The sequence below is a fragment of the Haliotis cracherodii genome, unplaced genomic scaffold (assembly GCF_022045235.1).
Source record: "Haliotis cracherodii isolate W230 unplaced genomic scaffold, xgHalCrac1.p SCAF_11, whole genome shotgun sequence".
NCBI lineage: Eukaryota > Metazoa > Mollusca > Gastropoda > Lepetellida > Haliotidae > Haliotis > Haliotis cracherodii.
This window is the reverse complement of record NW_027266266.1, coordinates 1,778,717-1,796,792: the sequence shown is the minus strand read 5'-3', so window position 1 is coordinate 1,796,792 and position 18,076 is coordinate 1,778,717. Positions and strand designations below refer to the sequence as shown.

General features: G+C 40.2%; 1 pseudogene; it reads right to left on the bottom strand.

Annotated features, from left to right (window-relative positions):
- Nucleotides 1–38: 38 nt before the first annotated feature.
- LOC139456014 (uncharacterized) lies at nt 39–12,919 on the bottom strand (annotated as a pseudogene).
- Nucleotides 12,920–18,076: the final 5,157 nt, after the last annotated feature.

Genomic DNA, 18,076 nt, shown 5'->3' with positions numbered 1-18,076 from the left:
TCTCATTGATTTGTAGACACGGAACTTAAAGATGATTTTTATTTCGTACAAACAGCACAGGACATCTCCCAGCCATTAACATATGGTGGACATGGCAGGGCACCACAGGTAGACTCGACCAGGTACAGGAGATGTCCGTTTTTGTTTGCATGACCTCCCTTTATGGATTCTGGGTCTTCATCTACACACACATAATCACTTGAACCTGAGTGTGAAGTGGAACCCCCGAAGAGGTACCCCTTGTACTCCAGATGTCACTGAGGGAAGCACTCATTCCTGGCAGGGACCATGACAGCACTCCTCCTGTGACGACTGCGGCACACCACGCAAGGGACATCACGTTCATACATGTTGTGCAGACGCAATGAAGCTGCACGAGTTTGATACTCAGTCCCATAGAGAGCACTTGGTGTTCGTTCTGCAGTATGGTTGGCGTAGATCGGAGAATCAGGAAGGCACAGAGTTGTCCCTGGTCCACCTTTGGCCTTGAAGTAACTTCCTCCTGCATAACCTAGGAGATTGAAAGGAACTAGCTTTTGAAAGCTTCAGTAATGCCATGAATGTTGAACCCTTATCCAACATATTTTCAGTAAGAGTCGCTCTTTGAAATCCTGGTTGAAAAACCATACTTGGTTGCAACCATTAATGGAATTAAACAAAGACTGGCTGATACAGAGTCAGTATATAGTGTCTGGGTTTGATACTCATATGGCATGGAATTCTTGTGCTATAAAACCGCCTTTAGTCCGAACTTACGCAAACATTCAATTTATTTTGAACACCTCCTTAACCCTATTTCTCCCAACCTCACCATATTGCCTCACTGACACCAAAAGTCTGCTTTTAATGGTAGAATGGGGATAAACATTCTTTGGTTTCACTGCAGAGCTAAGCTACCTGTAGATTTAATTGTGCTAGATTTGGAAACCGCTCGCGAATGCGCAGCGTTAAATCTCCAAAATAAATACATTGAAAAGTTTACAGTTACACACACTGAATACATACGATTGTTTTCGTTTTGCATACATGTCATGTATGGGAGTAGATTCAATACAGGCCTTTTCGAGTTAACTGCATATGTTCCAGCGAAGCCAGACAATAAAGAGCTTTTCACATTCTTGATTGGAAAGTTCACGTATGTATGAGATGATACCATTCTATAAGTTTCCTTTGATTGAACTGACATCCTGAAAATATTAAAATTAAATAAAAAACAAACCCATCTGACAAAGTGATTTACCCCCTTTTAACAAACATGTGTCTCGAAATGTTTTACCTTTATACGTGACATCATTTCCTAACGGACATGTTGTCTTTCCCACTGAGTGAACATCGCTCCTCCTACAAATACACAGAAAAAACACAGATTTAATACAGACAAATAGATACTTGATGGGGAGAGACATGGTGTGTGCTAATCTTTATGTGTGCCGTATTGGTAAAGTACGTAATACATGAGTTTAAATTTAATGACCTCATCATAGAATGTAAACAGTAGAATACATGTTAAACAATCATCAGAAACTGAAAACAATCATCAAGTATTGAAATCACCATCTTATGTATACCTTCCTGACATCAGAGACTAAACATACACAGAAACACAAAGGCGTGTTTACCCGAGCTGCTACGTTGTGGAGTAGAGGTCACTGGCTGTAGAACCTTCTCCCCCAGATAGAGGCTCAGCAGCGACCTCAGCTCATGCAAGAACTGCCTGTTCGTGGAAGCCGAGCACGGAGTAATGACATCGGTTTTGTTCAAAGAAGCACCTACAAATCTCAAAGCACAATTTTCATATGGTAATTTAAAAAATAACGCTATGCGTGAGTGAGTATGGTTTTATGCCGCTTTTAGCAATATTCTAGCAATATCACGACGGGTACAGCAGAAATGAGCTTCACACATGGTACCCATGTGGGGAATCGAACCTGGTTCTTGAGCGTAAGGAGCGAATGCTTTTACCACAAGGTTAACTCACCGCTCCCATTGCTATGACAATGGTGTTATCACAGTTGATATGTGTACTTGGTTACACTACACATATGGAGAGACATTCTAATTAGTGTGGCCACACAGTGAGCGTTGATAACAATATGAAGTGCATAACTATGATTTTCTGTAACATGTGTTAAATCAGTTGTCAGTCTAAAATTGTATGGATAGTTTAAGCATAGTTTGTGTGTGTGCGTCTGTCTGTATGTCTGTCAGTTTGACTCACTGTTGTAGATATTTACAAATAAGTATAAATAAGTCGGGAACACTATTTTACAAGCACATTAGCATTAAATTTAATTTCTGAAGACAGTAAGATTGAAGGAAATTATAAGAAATTAGTGTTTTTAACTAATATTTACAACGCATCCCTTTTCTATTGTCCAAGGAATGAATATACAGGTTAATGACTCTCTCAAAAGTCGTATTTGTGACTTGAGATAGATACACATACCTAATCGATCTGTATTTTGTATTTTGTATTTTGTAACAGAGTACATGTATAACTGTTGTCTGCATTATTTACAGTCATCATTATCAATGCAAATCGGACAAGCACCATCTTCCCGAGGCAAGGGAATTAATTGACTATAAAAGTCCAGTTTCCACCCTTGCCGGTTGACTGTTTACTTGGAGGAGATCACAACACCTTATGTCGTGATGATTTTAGCACTTGGATACGATTTGTGTTGGTTGTCTCAAAGTTTGTACATATTTGCAGGTTACACATCAAACAAAGCATGTTATAACCGTTACTGTTCACAAGCTCCTACCTAGAAGGACATTGTATTCATTATTTTTCTGTTATCTGCGTTTTGTTCACTACAGGTCATCTATGATTTGACCTAACTTACTGTCATATGTACTCTTCAATTATTGGAGGAAATAAAGAATGTCTGTCATAACTCGTAATCACCACTGGTGGCGCTACAATCGAGCCAAGGAATTCCAGCCTAGTTCGGCATGGGTGGAAACTGGACTTTTACAGTCAGTTAACTCCCTTGCCTCGGGAAGATGGACGAGCAAATATCCCGCGTCATGTCCAAATCTGTTGACCGACAAAACAATTCTTTGGACGATGCAAATACAAACAGTGTACTGATAATAATGACACTTACTTGTCAATGCCTATCATACTGTGTATTAAAACCACATGATATTTACATGTATGCTTTCTAACCAAGCAGTGCGACATGGTGCCCAGACGAAATGATCATAAATCAAGAGTGAAAACAAAACCCTAGCTCTGAAATTTTCTCGTTTGAAAATATAACGTTTCAAACCTCCCATTTAACACCCTTTTGCATTTTCTGCTATTCCAAGAGATCCATTTTCCATGGTGTTGCATATATTAGCTGAGATTATGGAGATGCATGAGTGAAAAATCATTGCAAGAATTGGGGAATTAATAATATCTATGTATCACAATGATTGGAAAAATTGAGCAAAAATTCTTGACCTCTACCGTCGAGACAGGCGCAACATCGTGCACAGTGGTGACAGTATTTTGTTTTCAATATTCCTTGGATACAATTGGCCATATTTGACAAAATATCTCCACAAAGTTAGATTTGGTTTTAAAATTGTTTTGATCGTTTGATAACAGAACACAGATGTTAAAGGATGCACTAAGGTAAATCACAAAAGATATAGGAACAGATGCTCAGTTTGCATGTTAAGAATTGTATTTTAAAATATTTGATTTAAACAATAAACATTGACTCTTGCATCGAAAAAAACTACAATTCGATTTTTTTAATCAATATTTGTAATGCTGTGAAGGAAATTATGGGAATATGTAATGTAACTTACTTTGTAGTGTTCATTATCAATATCAATATTTGCGTGGAAACGTTTGATCACTCATGAAAATCAACAAAATAACGCAATTATGCAACATTACGAAATGCCACGCCTGTCCGAAAATGAGCGTCTGCGAGCCATTGGTATGCTTGAAGCGGGATCGAGTCAACGTGATGTTGAAAGACAATTTAACGTCCAGAGAAACACCATTTGGTGTTAATGGCAACGCTGGCAACAGACGAATGCAGTCAGAGACCATCCTCGGAGAGGCAGGCCACGCGTAACCAATAATCGACAAGACAACTGGATTCGAACAACACACCTACGAAATCGATTCCAGCCAGCAACAGTGATTGCTGGAAGCATCCCTGGCCTTCGTCGAATATCTTCACAAACCTTACGTCGCCGCCTCAGATGTGCAGGGATTGTCGCCAGAAGACCCGCCAGACGTCCCATTTTGACAGGAGACCACCGTCAAGCACATCTACACTGGTGCAGACTGCGTCTACGCTGGACGGCCATGCAGTGGGAACAAGTTCTATTCACTGACGTGTCTCGTTTTCACCTCAGCTACAGCGATTGGCGGATTCGAGTGTACTGACGTCAATCATTGTGCCATGGAAGAAGATCGGTTCGGGAGCGGCAGCGTTATGGTATGGAGTGGGATTATAGCAAGACATAGGACCTGCTTGATAGTGGTAGAGGGAAATCTCAATGGACAGCGCTACCGCGACAAGATCATCGGCCCTGTTGTTCTACCGTTTCTGCATCATCATGGTCCAGGCAATACTTTTCAAGATGACAACGCCCGGACGCAAATTGCTCGACTTGTTCAGGGTTCTCTTCAACAAAACAACGTGAATGTCATTCCCTGGACGGCTGGCTCCCCTGATCTCTCACCAATCGAGCACATGTGGGATGAGATGGATCGGCGCTTTCGACGTCAACCATGTGTTCCACAGACACTCCATGAACTTCAAAACATGCTCCAGCAGATATGGACAGATATCCCACAGGACTTTATGCGATGCCTGGTCCATTCCATGAGACGAAGATGTGTTGCTTGCATCGCAACCAGAGGTGGACACACAAAATATTGATTTGTAAGTTGACATTTTGGCATGTTTATTTTTTTTTATATACAATCACGCATTTTCTGAAGTCAGTATGGCAAATTAACCCATTGAACACTTACATGAGTCTTTTATCTGTTTCTAACCGAAATTGTTTCAGATTTGGTGAAAAACATAACTTTGCATTAAATCTTATTCAATGTCACAGGAACTTTTCTGGTTCAGTATATGTATTAGATGAAAATACAGAATCACACACAGACAAGCGATTCTGGTAAAACTTTTTCAAACTGAAGTCAATTAAATCGATTGAGGTAGACATGGTAACGTTCATCAAATTTATTTTTCAACAATAAACAATGTATATGTCTCAATTAAAAAGGTTGATCATCATGAACTGTACATAGAGAATACATGCTTGTTTGATGCTTTTGCTTCTTTGTTGTTTAACGCCGCACTGAGTAATATTCCAGCTATATGTATCGGGGCAGTACACACAGGATATCCCCCTGGTACATTTTCATATCAAATAACACCAGGAGTCGATACAAGTAATAAAACCCAAATATTTTATTACTTTTATCAACATGCTCTTGTACACAAGATATTAAAAGACCAGAGGAAAAACGCTATTTATCATATAATGGGTAGGTTTCTCGGCTGGATAAAGCCAACGGATAAAAACGATATCCGTTGGGGTCACATGCGGATAGAGATGCAAATATCAAAGGTCAAGTAGGGACTACTTTCACTGTTTATAAACAAACATGGCGTCGCCCTCGTCATTCAGCGATCGAGTCAGAATTAACCATCGGGAATCTGGATAAACTACAGGGATAAATGCTATCATCATCAAAAGAACAGTCTAATATACTGAAAATCATAGTCTAAATGTGACGTAGCTAAGGCATTTTATAGGTTTTGGCAACTTTGGCGATATAAATTTCGAAACAATTTTACGAGGGCACGAGGCCTAGCCAAGCGGGATCAGTAGCCATATCTGTGCTTGTAGACCTCTGCGGCTTGAAACCTTCTCCACAAATTAAATAGTTGGATTTGGCCGAAATATGTTTGAATTGTTACCTTGTTTCGTTTTGTCGCTGTGTGTACATCTGACTACACTTCTTAACGTTATGACAGGACAGACCGACTGTCAGCAACGTCTGACCGTGGTCGTGACGTCTCATAGACTAGGGTTAGAGTAGCTTCCCTTTGATGACAGGCCGATGGATTGCCGCGAAAGGCAATTAAAAACAATTGTTGTTTTTCGTATATGTTGCTTCGATACTGTATAAGAAACAGATTTCAGTTGGAACTATATTGGCTACTGTCACTGTCCGACTGACACATCACTTACCCTGTGACGTAATAAATATTAATGCGCGCATTCCAGGAAAACTCGCAATGTTTCGGTAATGTTTGTGAGAGAGGGAAAGCGATTTTGAAGCACAGAATTTAAGAATGACATTATATGATAAAGAGGTTATCACGCTTGTGTGTTTGGGGATGGTAAATATCCTGTATTAGGAATAAACACTATGTATTTAGCTCGCCAAGGCTCGCTAAATACAATGTTTATTCCTAATGCAGGATATTTACCATCCCCAAACACACTCGCGTGATAACCTCTATTTACTCAACCATTCAATGACACTTCACCTTCGTTGTTTTCATATTCCAACCTTATGCCAACTACGTTTTTTTCAATGTTGACTATTGAGATTCAGTGAGTAATAAATATATCAACATGGGGGCAAGGACAAGTTTTACAAATATGTTATCCAGTTACATGCCAAATATTAATTATTGGAAACAGGGAATATATAGAGAATCTCATATATTTGATATCAAAAGACAAGAGGGTGAGATTTTATCACCCAACATCATTCTTCCAACCTTTTTAGTTTGTAGACTGGAATAAGCAGAACCTGAAGTGTAAAAAGTACTGCTAACAGCTTCAGTAGCAAAGCATCTGACATAATCCGGGAGCAGTATCTCTTATTGCAGTGGTCAGACGGAGTTAGGCAAACCAAAAAAAATAATTTAAGGCGTTAATACCTTTTTCTTCATCTACAGCTGTTTATCAACCACCCTCATCAAATCACACGTACCATGTGTACATACTCGTGGCATACAAGCAAGCATATGTGTTATGTGAAATGTATGTGTTATTAAACACGGAGTTGTCAATGTTATCGTTAGAGAAACGTCCGTAGCTGTCGGCGGTATTGAAGGAGACACACAAGGAGTTGTCAGTGTTATTGTAGGAGACACACACTGAGTTGTCAGTGTTATTGTAGGAGACACACAGAGTTGTCTGTGTTATTATAGGAGACACACTGAGCTGTCAGTGTTATTGTAGGAGACACACTAAGCTGTCAGTGTTATTGTAGGAGACACACTGAGCTGTCAGTGTTATTGTAGGAGACACACTGAGTTATCAGTGTTATTGTGCGACTCACACACGCGGAGCTGTCAGTGTTAATGTAGGAGCCACACACGGAGTTGTCAGTATTATTGTAGGAGACACACACGGAGTTGTCAGTATTATTGTAGGAGACACACAAGGTGATGTCAGTGGTATTGTTGAGGACACACACGGAGTTGTCAGTGTTATTGTGTGGCACACACGGAGTTGTCAGTGTTATTGTAGGGGACACACACGGAGTTGTCATTATTATTGTAGGAGACACACAAGGTGATGTCAGTGGTATTGTTGAGGACACACACTGAGTTGTCAGTGTTATTGTAGGAAACACACGGAGTTGTCAGTGTTATTGTGGGAAACACACGGAGTTGTCAGTGTTATTGCAGGAAACACACACGGAACTGTCAGTGTTATTGTGCGACTCACACACGCGGAGCTGTAAGTGTTACTATAGGAGACACACACGGAGTTGTCTGTGTGGTTATAGCAGACACACACTGAGTTGTCAGTGTTATTGTAGGAGACACACACGGAGCTGTCTGTGTTGTTATAGGAGACACACACGGAGTTGTCAGTCTTATTGTAGGAGACACACACGGAGTTGTCAGTGTTATTATAGGAGACACACACGGAGTTGTCAGTGTTATTATAGGAGACACACAAGGTGTTGTCAGTGTTATTACAGGAGACACACAAGGTGATGTCAGTGGTATTGTTGAGGACACACACTGAGTTGTCAGTGTTATTGTAGGAAACACACGGAGTTGTCAGTGTTATTGTAAGATGTCAGTGGTATGGTAGGAGACACACACGTGGAGCTGTCAGTGTTATTGTAGGAGAGACACACGGAGTTGTCAGTGTTAATGTAGGAGACACAAGGTGATGTCAGTGGTATTGTAGGAGACACACGAAGTTGTCAGTGTTATTGCAGGAGACACATGCGAGGTTGTCAGTGTTATTGTAGGGGACACACACGAGTTTTCAGTATTATTGTAGGAGACACACACGGAGTTGTCAGTATTATTGTAGGAGACACACAAGGTGATGTCAGTGGTATTGTTGGGGACACACACTGAGTTGTCAGTGTTATTGTAGGAAACACACGGTAGTTGTCAGTGTTATTGTAGGAAACACACGGAGTTGTCAGTGTTATTGTAGGAAACACACGGAGTTGTCAGTGTTATTGTAAGATGTCAGTGGTATGGTAGGAGACACACACGCGGAGCTGTCAGTGTAATTGTAGGAGAGACAAGGTGATGTCAGGGGTATTGTAGGAGACACACGAATTTGTCAATGTTATTGCAGGAGACACACACGGAACTGTCAGTGTTATTGTGCGACTCACACACGCGGAGCTGTAAGTGTTATTATAGGAGACACACACGGAGTTGTCTGTGTTGTTATAGGAGACACACACTGAGTTGTCAGTGTTATTGTAGGAGACACACACGGAGCTGTCTGTGTTGTTATAGGAGACACACACGGAGCTGTAAGTGTTATTATAGGAGACACACACGGAGTTGTCTGTGTTGTTATAGGAGACACACACGGAGTTGTCAGTCTTATTGTAGGAGACACACACGGAGTTGTCAGTGTTATTATAGGAGACACACACGGAGTTGTCAGTGTTATTATAGGAGACACAGAAGGTGTTGTCAGTGTTATTACAGGAGACACACAAGGAGTTGTCAGTGTTATTGTTGAGGACACACACTGAGCTGTCAGTGTTATTGTAGGAGACACACAAGGAGTTGTCAGTATTATTATAGGAGCCACACACGGAGGTTTCAGTGTTATTATAGGAGACACACAAGGTGTTGTCAGTGTTATTATAGGAGACACAAACGGAATAGTCAGTGTTATTATAGGAGACACACAAGGTGTTGTCAGTGTTATTATAGGAGACACATGCGAGGTTGTCAGTGTTATTGTAGGGGACACACACGAGTTTTCAGTATTATTGTAGGAGACACACACGGAGTTGTCAGTATTATTGTAGGAGACACACAAGGTGATGTCAGTGGTAATGTTGGGGACACAGACTGAGTTGTCAGTGTTATTGTAGGAAACACATGGAGTTGTCAGTGTTATTGTAAGATGTCAGTGGTATGGTAGGAGACACACACGCGGAGCTGTCAGTGTTATTGTAGGAGAGACAAGGTGATGTCAGTGGTATTGTAGGAGACACACGAAGTTGTCAGTGTTAATGTAGAAGACACACACGGAACTGTAAGTGTTATTGTGCGACTCACACACACGGAGCTGTAATTGTTATTATAGGAGACACACAAGGTGTTGTCTGTGTTGTTATAGGAGACACACACTGAGTTGTCAGTGTTATTGTAGGAGACACACACGGAGCTGTCTGTGTTGTTATAGGAGACACACACGGAGCTGTAAGTGTTATTATAGGAGACACACACGGAGTTGTCTGTGTTGTTATAGGAGACACAGAAGGTGTTGTCAGTGTTATTATAGGAGACACACACGGAGTTGTCAGTGTTATTATAGGAGACACACAAGGTGTTGTCAGTGTTATTATAGGAGACACAAACGGAGTAGTCAGTGTTATAATAGGAGACACACAAGGTGTTGTCAGTGTTATTATAGGAGACACACAAGGTGTTGTCAGTTTTATTATAGGAGACACACAAGGTGTTGTCATTGTTATTATAGGACATACACAAGGTGTTGTCAGTGTTATTATAGGAGACACACAAGGTGTTGTCAGTGTTATTATAGGAGACACACAAGGTGTTGTCATTGTTATTATAGGAGACACACAAGGTGTTTTAAGTGTTATTATAGGAGACACACAAGGTGTTGTCAGTGTTATTATAGGAGACACAGAAGGTGTTGTCAGTGTTATTATAGGAGACACACACGGAGTTGTCAGTGTTATTATAGGAGACACACAAGGTGTTGTCAGTGTTATTATAGGAGACACACAAGGAGTTGTCAGTGTTATCATAGGAGACACACAAGGTGTTTTCAGTGTTATTATAGGAGACACGCAAGGTGTTGTCAGTGTTATTATAGGAGACACACACGGAGTTGTCTGTGTTGTTATAGGAGACACACACTGAGTTGTCAGTCTTATTGTAGGAGACACACACGGAGTTGTCAGTGTTATTATAGGAGACACACACGGAGTTGTCAGTGTTATTATAGGAGACACACAAGGTGTTGTCAGTGTTATCATAAAAGACACACAAGGTGTTGTCAGCGTTATTATAGGAGACACAAACAGAGTAGTCAGTGTTATAATAGGAGACACACAAGGTGTTGTCAGTGTTATTATAGGAGACACACACGGAGTTGTCAGTGTTATTATAGGAGACACACAAGGTGTTGTCATTGTTATTATAGGAGATACACAAGGTGTTGTCAGTGTTATTATAGGAGACACGCAAGGTGTTGTCAGTGTTATTATAGGAGACACACAAGGTGTTGTCATTGTTATTATAGGAGACACACAAGGTGTTTTCAGTGTTATTATAGGAGACACACAAGGTGTTGTCAGTGTTATTATAGGAGACACAGAAGGTGTTGTCAGTGTTATTATAGGACACACACACGGAGTTGTTAGTGTTATTATAGGAGACACACAAGGTGTTGTCAGTGTTATTATAGGAGACACACAAGGTGTTGTCAGTTTTATTATAGGAGACACACAAGGTGTTGTCATTGTTTTTATAGGAGACACGCAAGGTGTTGTCAGTGTTATTATAGGAGACACACAAGGTGTTGTTATTGTTATTATAGGAGACACACAAGGTGTTTTCAGTGTTATTGTAGGAGACACGCAAGGTGTTGTCAGTGTTATTATAGGAGACACACACGCAGTTGTCAGTGTTATCATAGGAGACACACAATGTGTTGTCAGTGTTATTGTAGGATACACACAAGGTGTTGTGAGTGTTATTATAGGAGACACACAAGGTGTTTTCAGTGTTATTATAGGAGATAGACAAGGTATTGTCAGTGTTATTATAGGGGACACGCAAGGTGTTGTCAGTGTTATTATAGGAGACACACAAGGTGTTGTCATTGTTATTATAGGAGACACACAAGGTGTTTTCAGTGTTATTATAGGAGACACACAAGGTGTTGTCAGTGTTATTATAGGAGACACACACGGAGTTGTCAGTGTTATCATAGGAGACACACAAGGTGTTGTCAGTGTTATTGTAGGAGACACACAAGGTGTTGTCAGTGTTATTATAGGAGACACACAAGGTGTTTTCAGTGTTATTATAGGAGACACACAAGGGGTTGTCAGTGTTATTGTAGGAGATACACACTGAGTTGTCAGTGTTATTATAGGAGAAACAAACGGAGTTGTCAGTGTTATTATAGGAGACACACATGGAGTTGTCAGTGTTATTATAGGAGACACACAAGGTGTTGTCAGTGTTATTATAGGAGACACACAAGGTGTTGTCATTGTTATTATAGGAGACACACAAGGTGTTTTCAGTGTTATTATAGGAGACACACAAGGTGTTGTCAGTGTTATTATAGGAGACACACAAGGTGTTGTCATTGTTATTATAGGAGACACACAAGGTGTTTTCAGTGTTATTATAGGAGACACACACGGAGTTGTCAGTGTTATCATAGGAGACACACAAGGTGTTGTCAATGTTATTGTAGGATACACACAAGGTGTTGTCAGTGTTATTATAGGAGAGAGACAAGGTGTTTTCAGTGTTATTATAGGAGATACACAAGGTGTTGTCAGTGTTATTATAGGGGACACGCAAGGTGTTGTCAGTGTTATTATAGGAGACACACAAGGTGTTGTCATTGTTATGATAGGAGACACACAAGGTGTATTCAGTGTTATTATAGGAGACACGCAAGGTGTTGTCAGTGTTATTATAGGAGACACACACGGAGTTGTCAGTGTTATCATAGGAGACACACAAGGTGTTGTCAGTGTTATTGTAGGAGACACACAAGGTGTTGTGAGTGTTATTATAGGAGACACACAAGGTGTTTTCAGTGTTATTATAGGAGACACACATGGGGTTGTCAGTGTTATTATAGGAGACACACACTGAGTTGTCAGTGTTATTATAGGAGAAACAAACGGAGTTGTCAGTGTTATTATAGGAGACACACAAGGTGTTGTCAGTGTTAATATAAGAGACACACACGGAGTTGTCAGTGTTATTGTAAGAGAGGCACACGCGGTCATGATTACACCAATGTCAGGGCAGTCGGTCAATAGCACATCAATGTCAGGGTAGTTGGTCATGAGCACATCAATGTCAGGGCAGTTGTTCACGGGTACACCAATGTCAGGGCAGTTTGTCATGAGCACATCAATGTCAGGGTAGTTAGTCATGAGCACACCAATGTCAAGACAGTTAGTCATGGACACACGAATGTCAGGACAGTTGGTCATGAGTACACCAATGTCAGAACAGTCGGCCATGAGCACATCAATGTCAGGGTAGTTGGTCATGAGTACACCAATGTCAGGGCAGTTGGTCATGGACACACCACTGTCAGGACAGTTGGTCATGAGTACACCAATGTCAGGACAGTTGGTCATGGACACTCTTATATCAAGGAAATCTGGCATGAGCACACCTATGAGAGGGCGGTCGGGCATTGAGCGCATCAATGTCCGGGCATAAACACACTAATGTAGAGAGCAGTAATTTGGGGAAACTGGTATGCAGCTAAAAACACCCATGACTGTTTAGAGACAGCAAATTCGAGATCCAAAAACGTTGCATAAATGTAAGCCTTTTCTGTGTCTTTTCGTGTTATAAATTGTTTAACATTCATAAACATTTACGAATGGAAAAAGACAAAATGTTCATGAGGCTTTTGAAACTCCAACCTAATTCAAAAGTATTATTTTCAATACTTCCCTCTGTAGTTCTTTGTGTCTTTGTGGACTCACACAGCAATGCATTTACGCCTGACGTTATTGTACTGACTATGACCTTAAGGTCATTGTTACGTCACAAACAATGTTGACTACACTACTTTCTCAAGTACATGCTTGAACACACCAATGACAGGGCAGTCGGGTATGAACACATCAATGTCAGGGCAGTCGGGTATGAACACACCAATGACAGGGCAGTCGGGTATGAACACACCAATGTCAGGGCAGTCGGGTATGTACACACCAATGACAGGTTTGTCGGGTATAAACACACATATGTCAGGGCAGTCGGGTATGAACACACCAATGTCAGGGCAGTCGGGTATGAACACACCAATGTCAGGGCAGTCGGGTATGAACACACCAATGTCAGGGCAGTCGGGTATGTACACACCAATGACAGGTTTGTCGGGTATGAACACACCAATGTTAGGGCAGTCGGGTATGAACACACCAATGTCAGGTCTGTCGAGTATGAGCACACCAATGTCAGGTCAGTCGGGTTTGAACACACCAATGACAGGTTTGTCGGGTATGAACACACCAATGTCAGGTCTGTCGAGTATGAGCACACCAATGTCAGGTCAGTCGGGTTTGAACACACCAATGTCAGGGCAGTCGGGTATGAACACACCAATGTCAGGGCAGTCGGGTATGTACACACCAATGACAGGTTTGTCGGGTATGAACACACCAATGTTAGGGCAGTCGGGTATGAACACACCAATGTCAGGTCTGTCGAGTATGAGCACACCAATGTCAGGTCAGTCGGGTTTGAACACAACAATGACAGGGCAGTCGTGTATGAACACAACAATGACAGGGCAGTCGGGTATGAGCACACCAATGTCGGGACAGTCGGTCATGAGCGCACCAATGTCAGGACAGTCGGACATGATCACACCAATGACAGGGATGTCGGGTATGAACACACAAATCACAGGTCAGTCGGTTATGACACACCATTGTCAGGACAGTCGGACATGATCACAGACGAATATTGGGACGGTAAATCCCAAATTTCCCCTTGTGTAGGCGATTATCCTGACTGAGTTAAGCTACAAATGACCTATACCCTCTTGGACAGATGGTAACTGTGTGATGTTACGGTGGATAGTGCGGAAGCTACAAATCCTGTTTACACCCTTAGATAGGTGATAACATTAAATTACTGTGCGATGATACAGTGGTTATTGTGGAAGCTACAAATCCTGTTTACACCCTTAGATAGGTGATAACATTAAATTACTGGGCGATGTTACAGTGGTTATTGTGGAAGCTACAAATCCTGTTTACACCCTTAGATAGGTGATAACATTAAATTACTGGGCGATGTTACAGTGGTTATTGTGGAAGCTACAAATCCTGTTTACACCCTTAGATAGGTGATAACATGGAATTACTGCGCAATGTTACAGTGGTTATTGTGGAAGCTACAAATCACGTGCATATACCCACTTGTACCCACTTGGACATCCTATTAACAATAAAGATCAATGTCATTCCAAAAGAGACGTTGCACCGATAATTGCGATAAATTCATTTCCATATGCATGTACGATAATACATTCAGAGAGCTTTTCTAAGGCCTTGAATCTTGTCACCTTGATCAAAGAGTTTTTAGTAAGGCTTGTATGACGCTATTTGAAATATTTTTATAAAGAGTATGCTCGATTGTACCTTAAAACTTGTGAAATTTTGTCTGTTGGAAGTCATCCGTCTTGTCGTACAGTTTTGTGCATAGAGTTTTGTCATTCTGATTCTTTGTGCATAAATCTATTCTTGTTGAGTTCTTACAAAAATGTCGAATTTGGGTCATGTGTTGCTTGAAAATACCAGCAAAATGACTTTGGAAGGACATTGATCAACCGTCGGAAGTGATGTAACATGTTGATGCTTACAAATGTATATAAAGGATAATACACAGCACCGTACAAAAGTGATTTACAGTGATCCATTTATTTCATTTTACCACTATTTCTCATTTCACGTCCTGTGGAATTTGCTTTGGAAGATAATCGAGACTGATTCCTCTCTGGCGTTGACTTTTAAATTTCCTTTGATTTATACAAAATATTCTTGCCAAACTCTCTTGATGAGATGTAAAATCACACAGCGACTGCTTGTGTAAATCAGTTAGACCAAGTACAAAGTATTCTATAAGCTCATGTTCCTCCAGTTTGTTCAAACAAATAATAACTTCTGTTTCCCCCAAAATAGCTATACAAACTGAACATCTTAAATCAGAAAGTCAAATAGTTCTAGCTCAGTTTAAAAAAATGTATGAGTACTTTCTGTCTTTGTACTATGTCATTTATTAATAAAGTTCCATGCTCATAGCTCGTTTTACAAGAAAACTAACAGTGTTTGAATTGTCTAACTTCCGGATTCAGATAATACTTTCTTACGGCATTAAAACTTTAAATCTGAAGACCAAAGGTGTTTTCTCGCTGTTGGCACTTCCAGTTTGGATTATATCACTTCTGGTTTCGAAAATAATTCCTTATTTAACAAGAAATTAAAAACGGAATTCTCATGAGTTGAGTACTTCCGGTTTGGAATATGTCTCATCTGTTGCTGCGGATACAGATGCTTACTACATATTAGGACTTGAAAGAAAAAAGTATTATGGCTGTAGCTTACCTTGAAACTTAGCGATTTGTACTTGAAATAAAGGATGCCTGCCTATCACTTTTCAAAAAGATGTGCTTTCTCTAATGGACTTTAAAAAATGAATGGAAACATTACCAAGGTTATTCTATTATTTTACAACAGATTCTCCGTTGATACAAAGGTAGATAATTGGCATATTTCCCATATGGCATATTTTATTTATGCTTCATCTTAATAAAATACGTTACAAAACACCTTTCGCTACCTTTACATTGATGCGTGAACTGGTCATCAGTCAAACAATTTCTTTATACCGATGTATTTGAAGCCTCATTACCGTGGCACTACAGTATAAATTGATAAGCATCTCACAACGGTGTCACATGCCAGATCTGGAAGCTGTTGGGCCGATAGCGTCTGATATGCATGATACTTCATGCCAGTTTGTGAAATTATTGTATTCAGACAGTTTTCAATCCTTACTTTTGACAAATAACTAAGAACCCTAAATGCTCTGAACTTTCAATGATTTCTTAAATGAAACTCGACAGATACGTCTCTTGCAAAGTAGCCTAAATAGAAACTTCTAGAATCCAATACGGCTCATCCAAGAACACAAACTGTTCATCATACAAAGTTGCTACATCGTGCAATCATTTCCGTTGAACAATCAAGATACGAATTATAAAACAAACTTTACATAATGAGTTTTAAAAAAGACACACAAGTCACACAAAAATGTTTTGCCAGTTACATTCGGACAGAAGTAGTATTCAATATGGCGGCCACCAATAGAAATATCTTAGCATTCTAAAAGACCGTTTGTGACGTGGAAGTAAGCAAAATGTAGAAGCTGCTGATGCTCTGATAGATTCCGAGGAGAGGATTTTGGCAGACAGGTACTGAGAACACTGCTGCAATCTTCAATCCAATACGGCTGCCACACCATGTCATTGGCGACATGGGACGTCGAGGCGAAATTGATTAGCATCTGATGCTGCTGCCGCATGCCAACTTTAAAAGCCATCAAACTATCGGTTTCTGTGAGAGTTGCTCTTAGTTGATTAATTTTGAATTATTTGCAACTGGACATTGGGCCTAGAGCATTTGAGTCTTAGTGTTATCTACTTCACATGAGTCCAGATTTGATTTTGGGGAAGAGATTCTGTCCACTGGTTGTTCAGTTATATCTTGCACAAGAGAATGGCGGAATAATAAATAATAATAAATGACAAACAGAACCATTACAATAGGGCTCTTGCCTTTTAGGCTGGATCTACTAATTATAGAATCACCGAGTACGTTACTTGCTTTTAAGTAAAAATGGCACAACATATATGGCACTATAATGAGGAACCGTTTTAGCAAACGAGTACCCCACCTTACTTAACATCAGTGAACTTCTGTATTTTTTTTAGCTTTTTGTATTACAAGGTGTGTTCATTATACATTTCTGTGTTCAGACATCCACTGTGAAAAGAACAGCATGTATTGCGTGCACCAGTTACCACAAAGACACCGTTCCAAAATAAGACCCAGGAAAGTACTCGCTCCTGGCACGGACCAGGACACGCTCCACCTGTGACGGTATATGGGACATCCGGGTGAAACATTTTATACAAAGGAAGAACAAGATGAAATTTGTCTTCACCACCATAAACATAGCTGTACCTCTCCAGCTGGAGGAAACCTGACGTTGGATTCGTGTGTCTACTTTGTATAGTAGCTGTATGAATTCATGGTGACGGCTGACGTATTAATGGTGAAATAAGTCACTGATAACAATAGCGCTACCCTTCAAAGGCCTTACTTTACCTAACTGTTTTCGAGCATATGATGACTGAATCTACCTGTGACTTCCACTTACAGTTCTGCTACGTAATTATGATATTTTCCTCGTCATTTTGATAGGGTATTGTTTGAAGCGTCGTAAAATAACTCATTTACCCAATTAGTGCTTTTTTCGATTCAACAGTGAATTTCTATAATGCTCACACAGTTTGCAGCTATCCATCGGTTTGAATCCACGTCATGAGTACATTATGTCTTTTGTGTTATGAAACAATACATTTCACATCAGTTGAAGGTTTTTGTAAAGGTTTGTAACTACCGACAAGATATATAATTAACATCCAAACTATTTTAGAAAAGGTTATGAAACTGTAGTTTTGTCATTTAGTGTAAAGAGTTTAGACCACACATAAACATTTAGAATGTATCTTTATTTTGGGCAAGAGAACAATGAACATACTTCATTTA